This window comes from Balaenoptera acutorostrata, chromosome 11, assembly GCF_949987535.1.
Source record: "Balaenoptera acutorostrata chromosome 11, mBalAcu1.1, whole genome shotgun sequence".
NCBI lineage: Eukaryota > Metazoa > Chordata > Mammalia > Artiodactyla > Balaenopteridae > Balaenoptera > Balaenoptera acutorostrata.
This window is the reverse complement of record NC_080074.1, coordinates 95,869,254-95,889,812: the sequence shown is the minus strand read 5'-3', so window position 1 is coordinate 95,889,812 and position 20,559 is coordinate 95,869,254. Positions and strand designations below refer to the sequence as shown.

The following is a 20,559-nucleotide window of genomic DNA, read 5'->3' as shown; positions in this document are numbered from 1 at the left end:
AAATCAACACACAAAATTCAGTTGTGTTTCTATACACTAACAATGAATAATCTGAAAAGGAAATTTAAAACAACAATCTCATTTATAATATCATCAAAAATAATAAAGTACTTAGAAATAAACTTAACCAAGAAGGAAAATGACTCATACTCTGAAAGCTACAAAATAGTCCTTGAAGAAATTAAAGAAAAACACAAATAAATTAAAAGACATCCCATGTTCATGGATTGGAAGACTTAATATTGTTAAAATATTCATACTATCCAAGCAGTCTACAGACTCAAGCAATCCCTATCAAAATCCCAATGACTTTTTTTTTTTTTTGCAGAAATAGAAAACCATCCTAAAATTCATATGGAATCTCAAAGGACTCTGAATAGCCAAAAAAATCTTGAGACAGAAAAACAAAGCTGGAGGCCTCACATTTCCTGATTTTGAAACATATTACAAAGCTACAGTAACCAAAACAGTATGGTACTGGCATGAAGACCGACATATAGACCAATGGAACATAACAGAGAGCCCAGAAGTAAATCCTCATATGTATGGCCAAATGGTCTTTGACAAGAGTGCCAAGGCTACACAGTGAGGAAAGGATAGTCTCTTTGACAAACAGTGCTGGAAAAACTGGATATCCACATACAAAGAAGGAAGCTGGACCCTTACACCACATACAAAAATTAACTCAAAATGGATTAAAGACCTAAATGTAAGACATGAAACCATAAAAGTCCTAAAAGAAAAGATAGGAGGAAAGCTCCATGGCATTAGATTTGGTAATAATTTCTCAGATATGACACCAAAAGTAAAGGCAACAAAAGCAAAAATAGACAAATGGGACTATATCAAACATAAAAACTTCTGTGCGGCAAAGGAAACAATCAGCAAAGTGAAAGCAACCTATGGAATGGGAGAAAATATTTGCAAATGCATATCTGATGAGAGGTAATATCCAGAATATATAAAGAATATAGAATGCAACAACAAAAATAAATAATCCAATTAAAAATGGACAAAGGGGGCTTCCCTGGTGGCGCAGTGGTTGAGAGTCTGCCTGCTAATGCAGGGGACACGGGTTCGAGCCCTGGTCTGGGAGGATCCCACATGCCGCGGAGCGGCTGGGCCCGTGGGCCACAATTGCTGAGCCTGCGCGTCTGGAGCCTGTGCCCCGCGACGGGGGGGGCCGCGGTGGAGAGAGGCCCGCGCACCGCGATGAAGAGCGGTCCCCGCACCGCGATGGGGAGTGGCCCCCGCTTGCCGCAACTGGAGAAGGCCCTCGCACGAACCGAAGACCCAACGCAGCCAAAAATAAATAAATAAATAAATAAATAAAATAAGAAAATCCTTAAAAAAAAAAAAAAAAAAAATGGACAGACAAAGGACTTGAATAGACATTTCTCCAAAGAAGATATACCAGGTTTCCCTGGTGGTGCAGTGGTTGAGAATCTGCCTGCCAATGCAGGGGACACGGGTTCGAGCCCTGGTCTGGGAAGATCCCACATGCCGCGGAGCAACTGGGCCCGTGAGCCACAATTACTGAGCCTGCACGTCTGGAGCCTGTGCTCCACAACAAGAGAGGCCGCGATAGTGAGAGGCCCGGGCACCGCGATGAAGAGTGGCCCCCGCTCGCCGCAACTAGAGAAAGCCCTCACACAGAAACGAAGACCCAACACAGCCAAAAATAAATAAATTTATTAAAAAAAAAAAAGAAGATATACCGACAACGAGCATATGAAAAGATGCTCAACATCACTAATCATCAGGGAAATACAAATCAAAACCAAAATGAGATATCACCTCACACCCAACAGGATGACCATTATAAAAAATATAATAATAACTAGTGTTGACAAGGATGTGGCGAAAGTGGAGCTCTTGTGCACTGCTGTGCACTGTTAGTAAGAATGTAAACTGGCGCAGCCCCTATGGAAAACAGCATAGAAGTTCCTCAAAAAATTAAAGATGGACCCGCCAAACTAAGGAAATCCTATCATATGGATGAATTATGAGAATATTATGCGAAGTGAAATAAGCCAGGTGCAAAAAGACAAACGTTGCATGATTACACGTATATGAGGTATCTAAATGAGTCTAACTCTTAGAAACAGAAAATAGAATGGTAGCTGCCAGGGGCTGTGGGGAGTGAAGAAAGGAGAGTTGTTGTTCAATGGGTACACAGTTTCGATTTACAAGATGAAAAAGTTCTGGAGATCATTTGCACAACTATGTGCATGAAGTTAACACTATTGTACTGCACACTTGAAAAAGACGACGATGATACATTTTACACTATGTGTTTTTCACCGCCATGAAAATAAATAAGTAACTTGGTCCTTATTGCCCATCCTCCTCCGTCCTCCTCCCACTGCCATCTTCTTCATAATATAGAAACAGCTAGCTTTAAACCAGCACTGGCTCTGCCAACAAGGGTTTTAATGAGGAGACGAAGAGAGGTGGGAAGGAACAATGATAATAAATACCCACAGGAGCTGCTGACGTTACTCTCCTTCTCTCCTTTCTGAGCTAACCAAGCCCACAGGCTGCAAATGAGACCCATCAGGGTCAGAGTCAGAGATGCAGGGATTTTTTTCCCAGTCATTATTTCTAGCTCCCTGTATTCTTGATTAATAGAACTAGTCTTAGAGATAATAATAATAAATATTTATTGAATAACTACGTGTTAGCCACTATGCTGTGCCATTTAGGCACAGAATTGCATTGAATACTTAAAGCTTCTTAGACGTAGGTTTGTGGTAGTAGCCAAAAGTCACACGGCTCATAAATGGCAGGGTAAAGACATGAACCCAGGCCTCCCTGATTCCCAGGCTGGTGCTCTCCACCACAGGAGAGAACTCCGTTGTCACTGTATGGTCACTTTGTAGCCACATCATCCTGCTTGCTGGATGTGGCGAGAAATCAAGAGGCAAAGCACAAATGTAGTTCTTCCTTGTCTGCTCACTGCGTTTCCTGGAATAGTCTCTAGTGCAAATAATAACGACTACTACTCTTACTACTACTTAGTATTACCACCGTCACTTACTGAGAATTACATTTTGTCAGATACTGTCCTAGGCTTGCGTAAGAATTACTTTCCTCCTTTTATAGATAAGAAAACTTAAAATTCAGAGAAGCCCATATTTTGCCTCTGGTCAAAACAGCTTATAAAGTGGAGATGAAATTAGAGCCCAACACTGTCTGACTCACCCCGAAATATACTATTAAAATTTGGCTGTGGAATCAAGACCACATTAATTAATTTTTTAAAAGAGGGCCACGTTAATTAAACTGACATATGACACTAACTTGTGCAGGGCCCTTAACTCTTTGAAAGTAAAAAAATGTATATTATATATATATAAGATATATATTTATATACGTATATATATTTTATATATAAGAGATATATAGCTACATATGATATATATATATACACACACACATATATCTTTAAAATGGAAAAACCACCCTTACAAAAAAAGACTGGATAACGTTCAGTAGAAATAAGACAAGACACAATGACCTGACAAAAGTAAATGGGTCAGTGCCAAGCTGAAGAGAGTTTAGTCACAGAGCAACTGGGCAGGTGCCTTACGTAAGCCATGTTCAATCCAAATGAAGATGAAAATAGGCAGGAATGTCCAGAGGGGTGTCTACTTTTGCCCCAAGCAGCTCTGCTATGCAACACAGCATGGTGGTTAGAAGTGCCAAACACACATTAGGAAATCTATAAATATTAGACATGATTACTTTCTACATCAAAATAATAAATTAAAGCAAATGATTCATCTGTAATTAAACAAATCAAATGGGGAAACTGCCAACTGTCCAGTTCCTGTTATGTGGTATAAACAAAGAATAGCATATTAAGATGTTGAATACTTGTCCTATTCTGTCTGATGCCAATGGGGCTATGACTATGGTCATGTTTTCTTTCAAGAAATCCACAGCTGTGCTTTGTAGATGATGTTATCTATGAAGGGCTTTTTTTTTTTTAATTCAAGAATAATTTCAAAACAGTTTCAAGTCTAGGAGGATCTCCCATTATATATCACTAACCTACGTAACAGCCTTATTTCCCAACAATTTCCACCTTCCCCTAAAGGAAGCTGGCACTATTGACAGGATTCAAACAGGCATGGCTTCCCACCTCCATGCTGTTTTCATGATGTTCCAGTCCTAGAATGATCTTTCTCTGTCTCTATTGTTTAATCTAGTCACACCACTCTTAAATATCCTTCCTGTATAACTTCACAAGTATACTCAAGAAAACATAAGCAGCTTAGGGCTTCCTTTAATTATTATGAAATATATATAACAAAAGTTCAAAAAATATTTACGTACACTCTTTCAAGTAATTCTAGATCAAATACTCCCATAACTACCACCCAGATCAAAGAATAGCATATTATAACTACCCCAAAAGGCCCCTCTGGGCCCTTCCCTTGTTATGACCTTCTCTCTCACCAGTGGAGGAAGACACCAGCCTACTGAGTACTATACTAATCATTTTCTTCCTTCTCTTCAAATTTTCACTTAATGACAAATTCCTAAGTAGTATGATTTAGTTGTTTGTTTTATAACACTATATAAATAGAATCATACCATGTGTATTATTTCACATTTTGCTTCTTTTACTCTATATCACACCTGTGAGATTCAGCCACGGTGTTGGGTGCAGCTGTGATTCGTTACTTTAATTGCTATACACTGCTCCACTCAACATACTTATGTACATTAGAATACAGATAAGACCTCTGGGTCGATTGCAGCTTGGAGCTCTTCTGCTATGTCAACTCTTATCCAGGAACCCTGGTATGACAGTGTATGAAGTTCTCTTAAGGTTTTTACCTACATGTGGGATTCAGAGCAGGGATATACATGGGTATATATGTATACACACATATATTGTCCCTATGAATTTCAAACTTATTCTCTATATATTTTAGATTTAATAGGTAACACCAAATTATTTTTCAAAATTGGGCAATTACACTTCCACAAGCAGTGTAGATGTTTTCCTCTTAATCTACATTCTCACCAACACTTGGTGTTATTTAAAATATTTCAGTCAATCCACAGAGTATATAGGGGCAACTTATAATGTTTTTAATTTGTATTCCTTTGCTTCCTTATGAGGTTGACATCTTTTCATATGTTTACTGGCCATTTAGGTATCCTTTTCTAGGAAGGGTCTATTAAAGCCTTTTTACTCTCATTTTACTACTGAGTTGTCTTCTTTATTAGTTACAAGAATATTCATTTCTTTATGAATTATATAGGGAACTATCCTTTATATAATCTGGATATAGATTTCTTTATAAAATCTAAATCAGTGCTGTCCAGTATGATAACCAGTAGTCACATGGCTACTGAGCATTTGAAATGTGGCTAGTGAAAGTAAAGAACTGCTTGTTAAAATTCATTTAATTTAAATAGCCAGATGTGGCTACTGGCTACCATACTGAACAGTACAACCAATCATAACATGAGTCTTTTGTCAGCTATGTATCTTTAAATATGTTTTCCCACTCTGCAACCTGTCTTTTCATTATCTTTAGGGTGTAACTTGATAAAAAATTGTAAATTCAATGTATTGTAGTTGAACATATCAAACTGGCCCTTTATTATTAGATATATTTTGCTTTAAATAAAAAATATTTGCCTACTCCAAGTTGATGAAACATTCTTCTAGCTCCTATGAGGTTTACGGCTTTACTTTTTACAATTACATCTCAAATCCACCTGGAATTGATTTTTGTATATACTGCAAAGTGAGGAATGTATTTAATTTTTTTAATATAGTGCCCAATTTCCCCAGCCCTAATTATTAAAAAGTCTATCTTTCCCCCCCACCACCACCAATCTGCCATGTGCTTCTATCATTTATCAAGTATCTCTACCAGTGGGGCTCTGTTTCAGAAACTTTTTAGTCCATTCCACTGATATGTCTGTATATCCTTGTAAAAATATTACACCATTAAGCTTTAAAATAAGTCTTGCTATCTGGTAGAGCAGGTTCTCCCATTCTGATCATCCTCTTCAAGAGTGTCTTGATTATGCTTAGCTGTATGCAAGACAGTGAATTTTACAGTGTAAAATTTTACAGTGAATTTTTGAAGGCATTTTACAGTGAATTTTTGAATCCATTTGTTCAATTTCTCCAAAATAAAATCTGCTACATTTTGATTGGGAGTAAATTGAATCTCAAATCACTTTAAGGTGACTTAATATCTTTTAAATGCAGAGTCTTCCAATATGTGAATATAGTCTATCTCTCCCTCAATTTAAGTTTATAATGTTTTATATTATTCTGTGTGGTCTTTGCAGATACATATTTTTTTGTTAGATGTATTCCTAGGTCATATTTTTTATGGCATTATAAATGATATATTTTAAATTTTCATTTGTAATTATTGCTGGCTTAACAATGTAAATGATTTCATATATTTTATCGTACAACAAAGTTAAAGCCTCATCAGTTCCAACAAATATATTTGGATTATTTTTTATTTCTGCATATACAATCATATCATCTGAAAATAATGATAGGGGTTTTTTCCTCCTTTCTAATTTTTTAAATTCTTGTATTCTTTCCTTACGTCACAGGCTAAGACTACCAAAACAGTGCTGAGTAAAAGTGACAATACGGTGCATCCCTGTCTTGTTCTCGATCTTAAAGGTAATGCTTTCCATATTTCACAATTAATTATCTTGTGTGTTATAGGTTTTTTTAGATACTATTTATCAGAGTGAGGACCATCTCTCCTATATTTGGTTTACTAAGAGTTTATCATTATCATTAATAAATGCTGAATATTTTCAAATGTTTATTGAAATGATAATGCCTTTCTCCTTTAATCTGTTAATATGATGAATTAAGCTAATTGCTATTATAATATTAAACCAACCTTGTTTTCCTGGGAAAATGCTTGGTCATGACATCAAAGTGACTTCAAAGACTGTTGGATTTGATTTGCTCTATTTTTTAAAAATTTCTGCATCTATGTTATGAGTGTAATAGGGCTGTAATTTGTCTTTCTCATAGAGCCCTTGTTGAATTTTGGTATTGAGACTACGTTAAGCCACATTTAAAAGACACACACACACACACACACACACACAACTAGGGATTGTCATTTATTTAAATTCTCTGAAAGTGTTTACATAAGAGTGAAAGTTTTCTTCCTTTAATAGTTGACAAAACTTGCCAGTGAAGCCATCTAATCCTGGCATTTTCTTTTTTGGAGGATTTCTTTAACTATCAATTAAACATTTCAAAGATTATCATAATCTTGGGTTTTCTACTTATTTGTGAATCAGTATTGGTGAGCTATATTTTCCAATAGTTTTTCTATTTTAACTAAATATTCTTATTTATTAGCACATAGTTTTTACAACTTATCTTTTTATTTTATGTAGCATTTATAGTTTATCCTTTTTTATTCCTTAGATTGATTACATGTTCCCTTTATCATTTTTTCAAGACCAGCCTTACCAGACATTTGTAACTGTGTAAGCTCTTTTTCACAAAAAATCTTTAGACTTTGTGAATACTTTATAGTATATGTTTATTGTCAATTTCTTTCATTTATACTCTTGATTATTTACTTCCCACTACACTCTTGTAGGTTATTTTATTTCCCTTTATCTAACTTCACAAGACAAATGTCTAGCTTATTAATTTGCAGTCTTTTTCTTTTTAAACACAAGCTGTAGAGACCATAAATTTCCTTCTAAGGACTGTTTTATCTGCATCCCACAGGTATTGATATGTAGCATTTTTGTTACTGTTTGACTCAAAATACTTTCTAAACTTCTATCATGATTTCTCCTTTAACACATGAGTTATTTATCCCAAAATATATGAGATTTTCTAGTTATCCTTTTGTTCTTGATTTCTAGTTTAACTGCACTGTAGTCAGAAAGAATAAGGTCTTTTTTAACCTTGATTTCAGTTCTTTGAAATTTATTGAGATGTGATTTAAGTTCTGGTAAACGATCAATCTCTTAAATGTTTTGTATGTGCTTGAAAAAAAATTGTATGCTGCAGTGTTTTGCATGTATCTGTTATGTCAAGTTTGCTAACCATATTGGTCAAATCTTCTATATCCATATTGATATTTTGTTGGCTTTTTCTATCAGCAACTGAGAGAAGTACGTTTTAATCTCCTATCATAATTCTGAATGTTTTTGTTTCTCCTTCTGCAACTGTTAATCTTTATAACATATATTTTGAGGTTGTGTTACTAAGTTCCCATAATCTAAAAGTTTTATATCCTCCTAGTAAACCAAAATTTTAATCATTGAAGTGACCCATCTGCATAATATCATATTTGGTATGATATTAACATAGCAATATCAGCTTTCTTTTGGTTAATATTGCAAAGTACATATTTTTCTAACTTTTTATATTCACTCTTTCAGTATCCTTATGTTTTAGATATGTCACTTATAAAGAGCATGCAGATTTTTTAATCAATCTGATAATTATTTTTTAATTAGATCATTTTTAGTTTCTATAATTAATGGGCTTAAATTTATCATTTTATTTTGCTTGTTCTATTTGTTCCACCTCACCTGTGTTTCTTTTTCTTATTTCCTCTTTCTTTGCCTTCCTTTGGCTGATTGAATATTTTTATCATTTTATTCCCATCTGCTACTTGAAGTTATACACAGTTTTACTGTTTCAGTGATTATCCTAGAAATTAAAACATGTCTACTTAGTTTACTGGTGTAAAGTTAATAACTTTACCCCTCTCCCAGAAAATATAAGAATCTTAAGACACTTTAACCCCATTGACCTCCCTACTTCATTTATACATTTTTGTTATCATTCCCTTTTCCCATTTTTAATTTTGTCACTTTTGGTCAATTTTATTATTATTGTATATGGTTAATATTCCTTTAGATTCACATATTCATTACTTGTTCTTCACTCCATCTCGCTCCTTTCCTCTTGGGCTCATGTTCCTTCTGCTTAAAGTATAACCTTCAGAATGTTCTCTAGTGACTGAAATTCTAGTTTTTATCTTGCTTACTTCTTACAACTTGTTTCATTCTTTTTTTTTTTTAATAAATTTATTTACTTATTTATTTATTTTATTTTGGCTGCATTGGGTCTCCATTGCTGTGCGTGGGCTTTCTCTAGTTGCAGCGAGCGGGGGCTACTCTTCATTGCAGTGTGCAGGCTTCTCATTGTGGTGACTTCTCCTGTTGTGGAGCACGGGCTCTAGGTGCATGGGCTTCAGTAGCTGTGGCTCACTGGCTCTAGAGCACAGGCTCAGTAGTTGTGGCGCACGGGCCCAGTTGCTCCAAGGCATGTGGGATCTTCCTGGCCCAGGGCTCGAACCCATGTCCCCTGCACTGGCAGGTGGACTCTAAACCACTGCACCACCAGGGAAGCTCTTTCATTCTTTTTTTAATGAGAAAGTAAGCATGCAAGATCTTACTTCCCCGACCAGGGATCGAACCCGTGCCCCCTGCATTGGGAACGCAGAGTCGTAACCACTGGACTGCCAGGGAGGTCCCCAACTTTTTTCATTCTTAAAAGATATCTTCACTGGCATAAAATTCTAAGGTACCAGTTACTTTCTTTTAGCACATAAAGTTTCTACTGTCTTCTGGCTTCTGTTGTTGCTGTTGAGAAATCAGGAGTTAGTCTGCTGGTCATTTCTTTATAGTAATCTACCATTTTTCTAGTTCTTTTAAAATATTCTTTATGTAGTTGATTTTCTGCTGTAATACTATGGTTAAGTTTACTGCACAAACCATTTTGAAATATAAATTAAAGATACATTTACCTGTATTTGTGTTTCTTAGTATTCATTACACCTCTTGAATCTGTACATTTTATTTTTATAAATGTATTAACTTATAAATATAGACAGATCAAGATAGATAGTTTTGGCTATTTTAAGGTCATGGTTTTAAGTATATACAAGTTTTAAATTGTTACGTATTTCTGATAAACTAAACTTTTTATCATTATGATGCAATCATGAGATCTATGTATGTGATATATGGAATTATTTCTTCAAATATATTGCTTCTACCTAGTTTCTCTCACCATTCCTAGAACTCTGATTACAAGCAGAAAAGGTCTTTACTTTCTCATTCTATCCTCCATTCATTTTAACCTCTCTTCTACATTTTCTTTTTTTCAAGGGGGACAGCGGGGAGAGTTTCTCCATGTATTTTAACCTCTCTTCTACATTTTCTTTTTTTCAAGGGGGACAGTGGGGAGAGTTTCTCCCTGCTGCCTCTGGATAATTCTTCTGATTACTCTTCCAGTCCACTAATTCTCTCTTCAGCTGTATGTAAACCTGCTAAATCAATCATATGTGTTTTCACTTTCAGGTTTTTTGTTTTTGTTTTTCTTCTAAAACTTCTGGCTGGTTCTCTTTCTTTTCAGCTAAAATAGTCTTCTTTTGTTAAAAAGCGGGTGGTTTAGCTCACAATTCAATCACCAAGTGCTTTTCTTCAAGATACCATGGTATCTTGTATCTAAAGCACAGATACAGAAGTGCTTTATGCATACTACCCATTTCATCACACAAACTGTTTTTTAAAAACACATAGTCAAAGGTAGAGAATTAACAAAATTAATAACATTTTAATATTTCATCACAGAAATTGAATATGACTAATATTTTTTATTGTGAATGCATGGTGGTGACTAATACAAAAATTACTAGTACAGCTTGGTACCACTGTCTTGATTTATACGAAGGCACCAGCAGTTTACCCATCACTGCCTTTGCATCATCCGTGCAAATGTCAACATAGTGAAAGAGGCAAGTAGTATCTATATATTATTATTACAATAGTGTTGACTCCCAAACCCATGAACTCCAGGGGACTAAAGACTACGCTTTGAAAACTGTTGCACTAAGGCAATGTTTCCATTTTTTTTAAGAGTATACATTTATACCCAACATATACGTATGCATGTATGCAGATACATATAAACTATGTGTTAGTCTGTATTGAAATCCCAGATCTATCATTTGCCAGCTATGTGACCCTGAGTGAATTATTTAATCTCTGTGAGCCTCAGTTTCCTCAACTGTAAAGCAAGAGTAATAATAGTGCTTACTTCGTAGGGACGTTTAAGAATTAAATGAGATTAATTTATGCATAGCAATTAACAGAAAGCCTTATAAATATTATCAAATCAATAAATATTAACTATTACCATTAACTATTACTTTTTAAGAGTTTTTTTTTTAAACGAACTAAACTATGAAGGTATATTTTCAGAATTAAAAGTTACAATAGCATCTCAACAATCTCCCCAATTAAGAGTTAAGAACACTTGGCCTAGTTTATAATCTTAAACAGTTTACCGTTATACAATATTCATTACTGATTATACTTTGATTCATGTTTTGATGGCACGGTTTTCAATTCTGTATCTGTTTAATTTAAGCATATTACCTGATTTACAAACAGGATGGGTAGTTAGTTCCTGCTTGAGCTACCATAAAGATGGTGACATTTTCTGAGGCCGATTATGCTTCTACTGGATGACTACCCGTAACAGTCCACAATTGTAACTGCGTATTGCTGATATTGATAAATAGTACCCAGTGTATGCCAAAGCTGACTGCACAGTTTCAGAAACACTTCCAGGTTTAGACAAAGGCTGAACAATAACAGAACTACCTGAAGATCTAGATTCAGGATGAAAATTTACAGGCAGCCACTGGATTTGACGTTGACTTGTAGTCTTGAGAGCAGCAGTAATACACCGACTGAGTGCACCATTCTTTATTCCTCTGAATAGGAGCTGTGTTCAAAATATTTGAAATTGCTGGCTTTGAACCTGATACCTCTCCGACCAAGACTGACTCATCACCATCCTCACACTCTTTTGCATACTTTCTTCTGCCACCGTTCCAGCTCTTCTTCGCATGCCATAAAGACTTCTGCCATTTCTGAATTATTTTTTGGTGAAAAGCGGTGTCACCCATCAAGTGGCAGAGCTGACTTGCAGCAAATTGCTACCAAGTACACGTGAGTCCAGACAAGGCAGCAAGTTATATTTCAGTTGTCCTTCCTTTTCTCCTGTTAATCTGTCTTTTATCAGTTTAGTTTGCAGGTCGCAGGAACTTGCTGGCAGAGGGGATCCACCTGACTGAGGCCCGGAGGAAGCAGAGAGAGCGGAAGAGAAGGAGATGCACGTAAAACTACACGTGGGGCAGCCGAGAGCCCTCGGCTCTCACTGCAAAGCCAGCCTGGGAGCCGTGGAGGGGGGCGCGGCTCTCGGGGAGCCGGCGGGCTGCATCTTGGGTAGGCTCAGGATCAGAGGATCCCGGCTCCCTTTGTTCTTGCGGGAAGTGAGCAGAGCCTGTGCTCCGTGATGCAGGCGACAGAAGGCTCCAGGCTCCGATGTCCCCCGCACGCCAGCAGCCGGCTAGGGCCAGGCCCCTGCACAGCTGTGGGTGCCCGCCCGCTCAACGGCAGTAATTCCCAAATCCCTAAATGGTTCTTTTACAAATCTTCTAGAACACGTTTGATACTTCACTGGTTCCTGGAGATACTTTTAAGCTTGCCTTTTACTTCTTTAAACACAGTAACTACCGTTTCACAAAGTGTGTCTGACGATTCCAAAGTCTGGAGATGTTTCTGGTCTGTCTCTGTGCGCTATTAGTTTCTTCTGGTTCGTGCTGGTTTTGTTGCACGCTAGTTTTCATTGGAAGTGTAGGGGAGGAGGCATTCCCAGTAATCTTAGGATGAAGGTGTGTTCCCCCGAGATTTTGCATTTGCTTCTGCCGGATGCCTAAGAGCATTGGGAACCCAGAACCACCTCTAACTGAATTCCCTGCTGGAGGGTTCTTGACCATCCATTTATGCAAATATGGTTGCAAGTATGCTGCTGGGCTGGGAGCCCAATGTGGTTACAGCTTCTCAGCCACAGGTTTCTTTCACTTGCCCACCCCCAAGCCCCTTGTGCTCAGTCTCAAGGCAGCTCTCCGTAGACTTGCCTGGGGATGTGATGCACGTATTTCTGGTTCAGAGACTCCAGCTTAATACGGGAGGGTTTCCCCAGGGACCCCACTTGAGCTGAGTTCCAAGCTTTGTTTTGTGCCCTCTCCTGCCAGGCCATCAAAACTGCAGCTCCATTTCCTAGATCAGCAAATACCACTGGGTAAAAGGAGCTCCCAATGCTTTCCTCTCTCTTGGATTTCAGCCCCCTGATTCCTCATTTTCTTATAGCAATTTGATGCTCTTAGGACAACATCCTTTTTATCCAGTATTTTAATTTGTTTTTAGCCAGAGGGTTAGGCTGAATAGCCAGATTGCCATATTCCAGGAGATGAAATGGCATTTCTTTGTACTCCTGTCACTTAACGTGTTTTATCTTGTATCTGGCGTCCTAACTACAAACAAATCCACAGGCTCTCCGAGCCATACACCCTGTCCTCCCATTCTCAACCACCCTTCCATCTCCTCCCATCCCCTTACTATACAGTTTTGCTATATTCAGTCAATTCCAAGTGTAACATTTTGCGTCTCAGAAACAATACTATTGGGGAGAGACAACTACACACTTGATGACATAGAGATGAATGGTTACATCCCAGGAAATGTGTGGTTTTCACATGGTCTACTGAAGTTGGTACATGTGCTTGTGAGTATGTGTGTGTTTACGTGAGTGCACACAAGAGAAAGTGAGAACGGGAGAGAGAGAGGATGTGTAGGTGAAGATTTAGTCTGGCAAAATCAATCTCATTTTGTTCTACCTAGAGCTTCATGACTTGGTGAATGGGCATAATGACAATGTGCCCACTGGACAATCAGAATAAGGCGCTCAAAAAACGTCATTGTCAAAATGTGCATACAACCTAAGAAGACACTCCAATGCTGAAGAGGATTAATCTGTATCAAAGTAATTTGCAATTTTAAATAATTCCAATTTTCTATATAATTCAGACACTAGGTACATGATTCTCACTGAGAATAAAGTTTGCAAAAGATTTATATATGTGAAGATACAGCATACCACATCACTTGGCCATGAGTTAACTATGCAAGTTACTTAATGTCATTTATATATTCTTTAATTTTATTTATTTATTCGGTTGTGCCGGCTCTTAGTTGCGGCTCACCGGCTCCTTAGTTGTGGCATGCGAACTCTTAGTTGCGGTGTGCATGTGGGATCTAGTTCCCTGACCAGGGATCAAACCCGGGCCTCCTGCATTGGGAGCGTGGAATCTTAACCACTGTGCCACCAGGCAAGTCCCCTTAATGTCATTTAGTGTCAGATGCTTCATTTGTTAATCACAGGGCCTGGACATGAAATTGTGTAAGACTCCTTCTAGCCTCACATTTCTTCCAAACATTTATTTTTAATAACGGAAGGCCATTTAGAAATAAGCTTTTTGCATATTTTTTTTACATGCAACGATAAGAATCTCTGAGACAAGATGTTAAGCAAAAGCCACGAGACACAAGAGTACATATTGCCTGATTTCCTTTACCTGAAATTCAAGAACAGGGATAAATCTAAGACTTGACAGAGTCTGAATAGTGGTTTCATCACTACTGGGGGTGGTACTGACTGGACGGGGGCATGAGGGAACTCCCTGGCTTGATGGTAATGTTTTATATCTTTATCTGTGATGGTTGTGTGGGTGTATACATATGTAAACATTCACTGAGCTTGATATGTGATATTTGTTCACTTAACTACGTGTATGTTTTACCTCAATTTTTTTAAGTGTATAAATAAGGACTCAAAAGTTATAGACTTTATTATTTCAATGTTTCTAAAAAGATAAAACAATTTATCCTTTTCTTTTAAAAAATATGTGCATGAATGGTATTTTACTTATTACTTATTACTGCCCATGAATGCCTTAGTTAGAAATGTGTATGATATTTTTAAATCCTAAAACTTCATTTCTTTATTTAAAAAAAAAAAATCTTCATTCAACTTTCACCAGGTCAGAATGGCATCCTCATCCATGCTACCCCAGGCTCCAGTTATTTTGAATTCAAGACACTATATACTTTCCTTTTCCTAAGCATCACAGGAATATTTATGCTATTTAACTTTTTCTGGAAGCTAAGGCTTCTCAGTTCCCCACTGTAGGGGAGCAAAATTTGCCACCTCAAAATGTTTCTTTAGCATGCAGATTATTTCTAGCTGAAAACAATCAAGGCTCAAAAGACTCAGGAAGAAACTTTGACCTTCCCCTTAACTGCCTAAAAGAATTTAAATAGAGGGCCTGTTTCCCTGAATAGAGCTGTCATCAGAGGGATCTGCAAACAATCTGGGCTGGGTGTGGTGGGGAAAACTTCAGGAAGGACCTATAGATCAGAGCCCACTCTGTGTCTCATACTGTCTGCAAGGCCCAGCAAATATTTTTCTACCAAACAAACATTTGCTTTTCCATCTTCATGTGAATCGCCTTCCTCCCCTTTGAGGTCCCAAACCACTACCCCCAACATCCTCTTTTGTCTTTAGCTGGAGATGGTATTTAGGGTGAGGATTTCGACCATTTTGGCAAGTTACTCAGTTTTCCTGGGTCTCTCCCGTATATACATGTTATTAAACATTTGTTTGATTTTCTCCTGTTAATCTGTCTCATATTGATTTCATTCTTAGACCAGCCATAAGAATCCTAGAAGGGTGGAGGAAAACTTCTTCCTCCCTGACACCACCAACCTCCTTCACTGAAGAAAAAAATAAGAAAACCACACATACATATTCTAAATTTCAAATTTGAAAAGAAAAAATTATAATGCTCAATTGTAATAGGAAATGCTGGAAACTGTTATTAAACCCATGTACTGTCTTGAGACAGTTCAGATTGTTAATAATTGCCAGCATTATCAAGCACTCACTATGCATCATGGTAAGAGCATTTAACTGGTATTATGTTACCAGATAACCACAGAAGTTCATGAGATAGATGCTAATATTAACCGCACCGAATGAATAAAGAAACTAAAGATTAGAAGAGTTAAAAAAAAATGTACCCAAGTGTGGCTAGTAGCTGGCAGATGGTAAATTTAAACTCAAGAAGCTTGATTCCAATGCAAAAATTCTTAACTATCACACTCTAAAATCCTTCCTTACAGTGAACTGAACTCTGTCTCCCTTTATCTTGCACTAGTTCTGCTCCTTGGGGAAACGCAGAACAACTTTAATCCCCTTCCATATGACAACATTTCAAATGCTTGAAGAAAACTATCATGTTCTGCCCTGATCTTCCCTCCTGCAGATTAAATACCACCACTGCCTTCCCCAGTTGTTTTGTTTGTTTGTTTGTTTGTGATATGACTTGTTTCAAGTCATGTCCCCCTGCTTAAGGCTTCTTACAAAATGCACCCCAGTGTATTCAGTGATTGCCTGGAATGGAAGAAAGGACATTCAAAGGGGCCTGAAAAGTACACAACACAAAGCACACTGCTAGACTGCTCCAGAAGAGAACGACCACCTTAACAGAGGCTAGAAGTGCTTGGTACGTAGCGGAAGAAGTGGTCAGAAGAAGGAGCCCTGGGATTGTGTGTACACACACCGTGCTCAGTATAAATGGGTATGAGTTCATACCCTGCAATGAGGGCAGGCTCCCGGAAAGTGACATAATGAGACTTCCTTCTCTCCTTCTACTTTCCTAAAGCCAGATCAGAGCCACTTATCCTTGGGCAGCACAAAGGGCAAAATCTTGGAGCTCCAAATTCCATGGCACAGGCAGGCCATGTTACACAGAGCTTCGTTTAAAGTTGACTTAACTACTTCTCGTATGTGTAGAAATCCATGTGAAAACACACGACTGGCTGGGAGACAGCCCAAGTGGATAAACATGAGCGGTACTGACTTGTGCGAACTTATCTTTGATCAGGACGACCTGGGCTCAACACAGGCAGGTCAGAAGCCTGTTGCGATGGTTAGTAATAATACCTCTCAACAGGGCCAGTGGATACGTGCTGTGTGTCCTAGCGAGGGAGAGCCCAGACGGGAGCGGGGGGCAGGAAATAATGAGCTGTGTTCCTAAATCCAGCAAAACTTTCTGATCAGGCTTATCAAAGTCTCAGGGAAAGATATGAACCGTATGCATCGCGACAGACACATGCGAGGCACAGCGAGGTCTGGCGCCCAGCACTCATGTGCTGGGAAAATACACTGTATCCAGCGGCCTGATGGCTGACGCCTGACTGGTCCCTAAACTGGGACAGAGATGAGAAAGACCCAGGAAAAAAGATGCAGACAAGAGGGCTGTAAGGTTGGAGGAATACCCAGGAGTAATAAAGGTAAATGTGACAAGGAATAAACATGAGAGAGAGAAGGATGTTGCAACTAATGGTGAGACAAACTAATGGTGGCTTTCCTGATTTATATAAAACATCAGAGAAGAGAAAAGGGACCTGAATTAGAAGATATCAGCCATCTTTGTAAAAAGCTCTTCTTTCTAAAGACAGGTTGATTGATTGTCAGAGATTATAGAACAACAAAGAAATACCACCTCCTGCATTTTAAGAAACAATCTCCAATAGGGCAACTAAACTATTTACCTAGGAAACCCAAGAGCAGAAGCCATTTATATTACATTTCAGGAATGGATTTTAATATGGTCAGAAGTTCAAATACTTGATATTCTTCTTATAAAGTTTAAACGTAGACAAAATGCTTCCAAACCTACTTATTCCTTCACTGACAAACACAATAATGCTCCTGGGGTTTAGATCTTATTATTATTAAATACTTATTAAGTCTCCCTGGCGTGCTGAATGCAGCACATAATAGATGGATAAATACATCGTGTGCCCTCTTTGAAGAGCTTAAGAGCTTATAAAACTGATAGGACACACAAATAAACACCCCCAAATTTCTGCCAGAGACTACTTACAAGAATCAATGTCATTACCACGTCTTGATGTTAGGTGCAGGCGTGAAAACTGAATTGGTCTCGTTTGATGCAAAGGAAGAGACGCTCGGACATAATTATTCCAGCAACATGCAGCCTGCTCTTTCCCTTCTCTCCGTCCCAGAGGAGGTGCACCCTCTCCTGTCCGTAGCTAATCCCTCCATCCAAGTCCCCCCTCCATCTCATCTCCCTGCCGCTGCTCAGGCTCAGACCTTCATCTTTTCCGGCTGGGATCACTGGCCAGGCCTCACCGCTCTGAGCAATCCTCCTGCACACCGTCTCCCAAGGAATTTTTTTTTAATAAAATGTAAATTTCACTGTGTCACTCCTCTGTTTAAAGATTCTTCAGTGGCTTCCTGCAGCTCTCAGGATATAGTTTGAATTAATCCCCCCCGCATGACATAAAATGGGTCTTTGCGGTTTGCATCTTTCAGAGATTTTCACTCTCATCTTACGGCACCTCAGGAACCCGTCTGCTCCAAACCTACTGCCCTTGACTTGAAGGCTCCTAAACTTGCTGTGCCTTTTCACATCTCCATGCCTCAACTCACGCTCAAGGGGCGCCTGGGCCGCCCTTCCCTTCTCTCCTTATGCAGCCAGTTCAAGCATCGCCTTCGCTTGAAAGGCACTTCCCACCCTTCCCACATTTCCCTGGCTGGCTCTGCTCCGGGCCCCTTTCTGTTCTCAGGTGAGACCCCACTGATGCCTCGCCTGTGACAGGTGGTACCGTGGCAAGTCTTGACTGTCTCCCCAACTAGACCGGGAGCAACCCCAGAAAAGAGCTGGATCCCATTCCTTCTTATGTCTCTAGCACTGACACAGCGCTCCCAGCCTGGACACGAAGGCTCTGGGAGAAGCTGGAGGCGGGGAGGAGGGGAGAGAAGTGAGCGGCACGGGGGCCCCGGCCAGGAAAGCAAATTCCTCTCGGAAGTCTGCGCTGGCCTCACAGCCCGGGAAGCAGAAACCTACCCACAACCTCTGAGGAGTCTGGGTCAATATTTATTCTTCTTTACGCAGCTTTCCGTAGCTACCTGCTCACTTGCTCACCGCAGGCCATACATCACACTCCTATCTGACGGCGTTCTGGAAGGCCCCTGATCTGCAGGGGTTTGTGCGCAGATGGGCTCTTCTCTCTCCCTTGGTCGGGACCCCCGCTCTAGGCCTGAGGCTCCCCGGGCCCCCCCGCCCCGCACACAGGCACCCTCACAAGCACAGGATGCTGGGGTCAGCGCCGTGGTCCCCGCCTTGCAGGAGGCCGAGCTGCCGGCACACAGAGGCAGCTACTCAGCTACCTGTTCACTTCAGCCTCTGTCACTCTCCTCCTTCTCTGGTTTTTTCCATCTCCTCCTGCAGAAAGCTTGTAGCAGGAAAACAGCAGGCTTGACCGCCCAAGGCATCAGGAGGGAGAAGCTCTGCCCCACCGTGCGTGCGGGGCCAGCAGGCAGAGATGGAAACAGCCCCCAGCATGACCCGCAGGGCCAGGGCACGGGCGACGGACGAGAAGCCCGATTAACCGAGGCCCCTGTAACCTGCCCCTTCCACAGCGGGAGGGGGTCCTGCCGGCGGCTCCTCAGTGCTTCCCACCCCGGGCAGCACGGGCTGGCCATTAGGATGGAGCTGATGCCATGGCCCTTCATCCCAGGCTGACGCTCACTCTGGTGCGATTCAACAACGGTACGCGGTGAATACTAACCAGCCGGGGTCGCTTGTCACTCCCGGAGCAACGGGAGAAAGAGGAAAGCAAAAGAGGGGAGGCGATCAGAGGTCCGAGGAGAAGAAAGGAGGAAATGAGTGGGACATAAAGTGAGAGGGGAAAGTGAAAGACTTATGTGGATAGCATTTAAAGGAGATGCTTCTCAAACAACACCAGGCAGGAATGAGTGCTCCTGTCGAAGCTGCGTAGTTAATACGACTAGCAGGAAACCACCTTCAAGGTTTCAGAGAGCGTAGCACGTGCAGGAGAGGCGCAGGCTCACCTGAGCCTCCTGCTCACAGCTCTGTACTTACCTGTGGGCACAGGAGAAGGGTGTGGCCGCAGGAAGGCAGCAGGGATTTCAGGTGGCGTCTGAACTTGCACCGCCCTCCGGAAGACTCAAGGTGACCACGGTGTAGAAGGAGCATGGCCTTAGGAACTGGGGGTGCTGGGTTCAAACTACTTTTTCTATATGACAGGCCTCGAAGAGTCTCGGTTTCCTCATCTGTAAGATGGAGCTGAATATAATACCCTTCCCAGATTTGTTGGAGAGGAGTCAATGCATGTGCATTTTGCAACGTGCAATCCAAGGGTCAGCTCTGGGTGCCTCCCAACATGGGGAAGCAACGGACTTCCCTAGCGGTCCAGTGGTTAAGACTCCGTGCTTCCACTTCAGGGGGCACGGGTTTGATCCCTGGTCGGGGAACTAAGATCATCCTGCATGCCACAGGCACGGCCGAAAAAAAAAGAAAAAAACAGGGGGAAGCAAGAAGCAGAAGAGTAGGAGGTTCCAGGTGCGCGTTACAAACCCCTGGGGTGCTTCCTCCTGGTCCCTGCTTAGAAGAGGAGCTAGGCAGGCTCCTGGTGCCGCGGGCTAGCATCGCAGCCCTATGTCTCAGTGGGATGGATAACATCTCACCTCACTCCCCGAGCCTCCCATTGGAAAGAAATGACTGAGCCCTCCTCCTTACACCTGAGGTGAGAGTAACA

At 40.2% G+C, this 20,559-nt stretch overlaps 1 protein-coding gene across 1 annotated transcript in view; it reads right to left on the bottom strand.

The window, feature by feature from the left end:
- The window catches only part of GRIN2B (glutamate ionotropic receptor NMDA type subunit 2B), a 345,756-nt gene extending 325,859 nt beyond the window's left edge, over window positions 1-19,897 (bottom strand). Inside the window, exon 1 of the mRNA XM_007196043.2 lies at window positions 19,884-19,897. The gene's annotated coding sequence lies outside the window, so the exon portion shown is untranslated. The remainder of the gene's footprint in view (window positions 1-19,883) is intronic.
- Window positions 19,898-20,559: the final 662 nt, after the last annotated feature.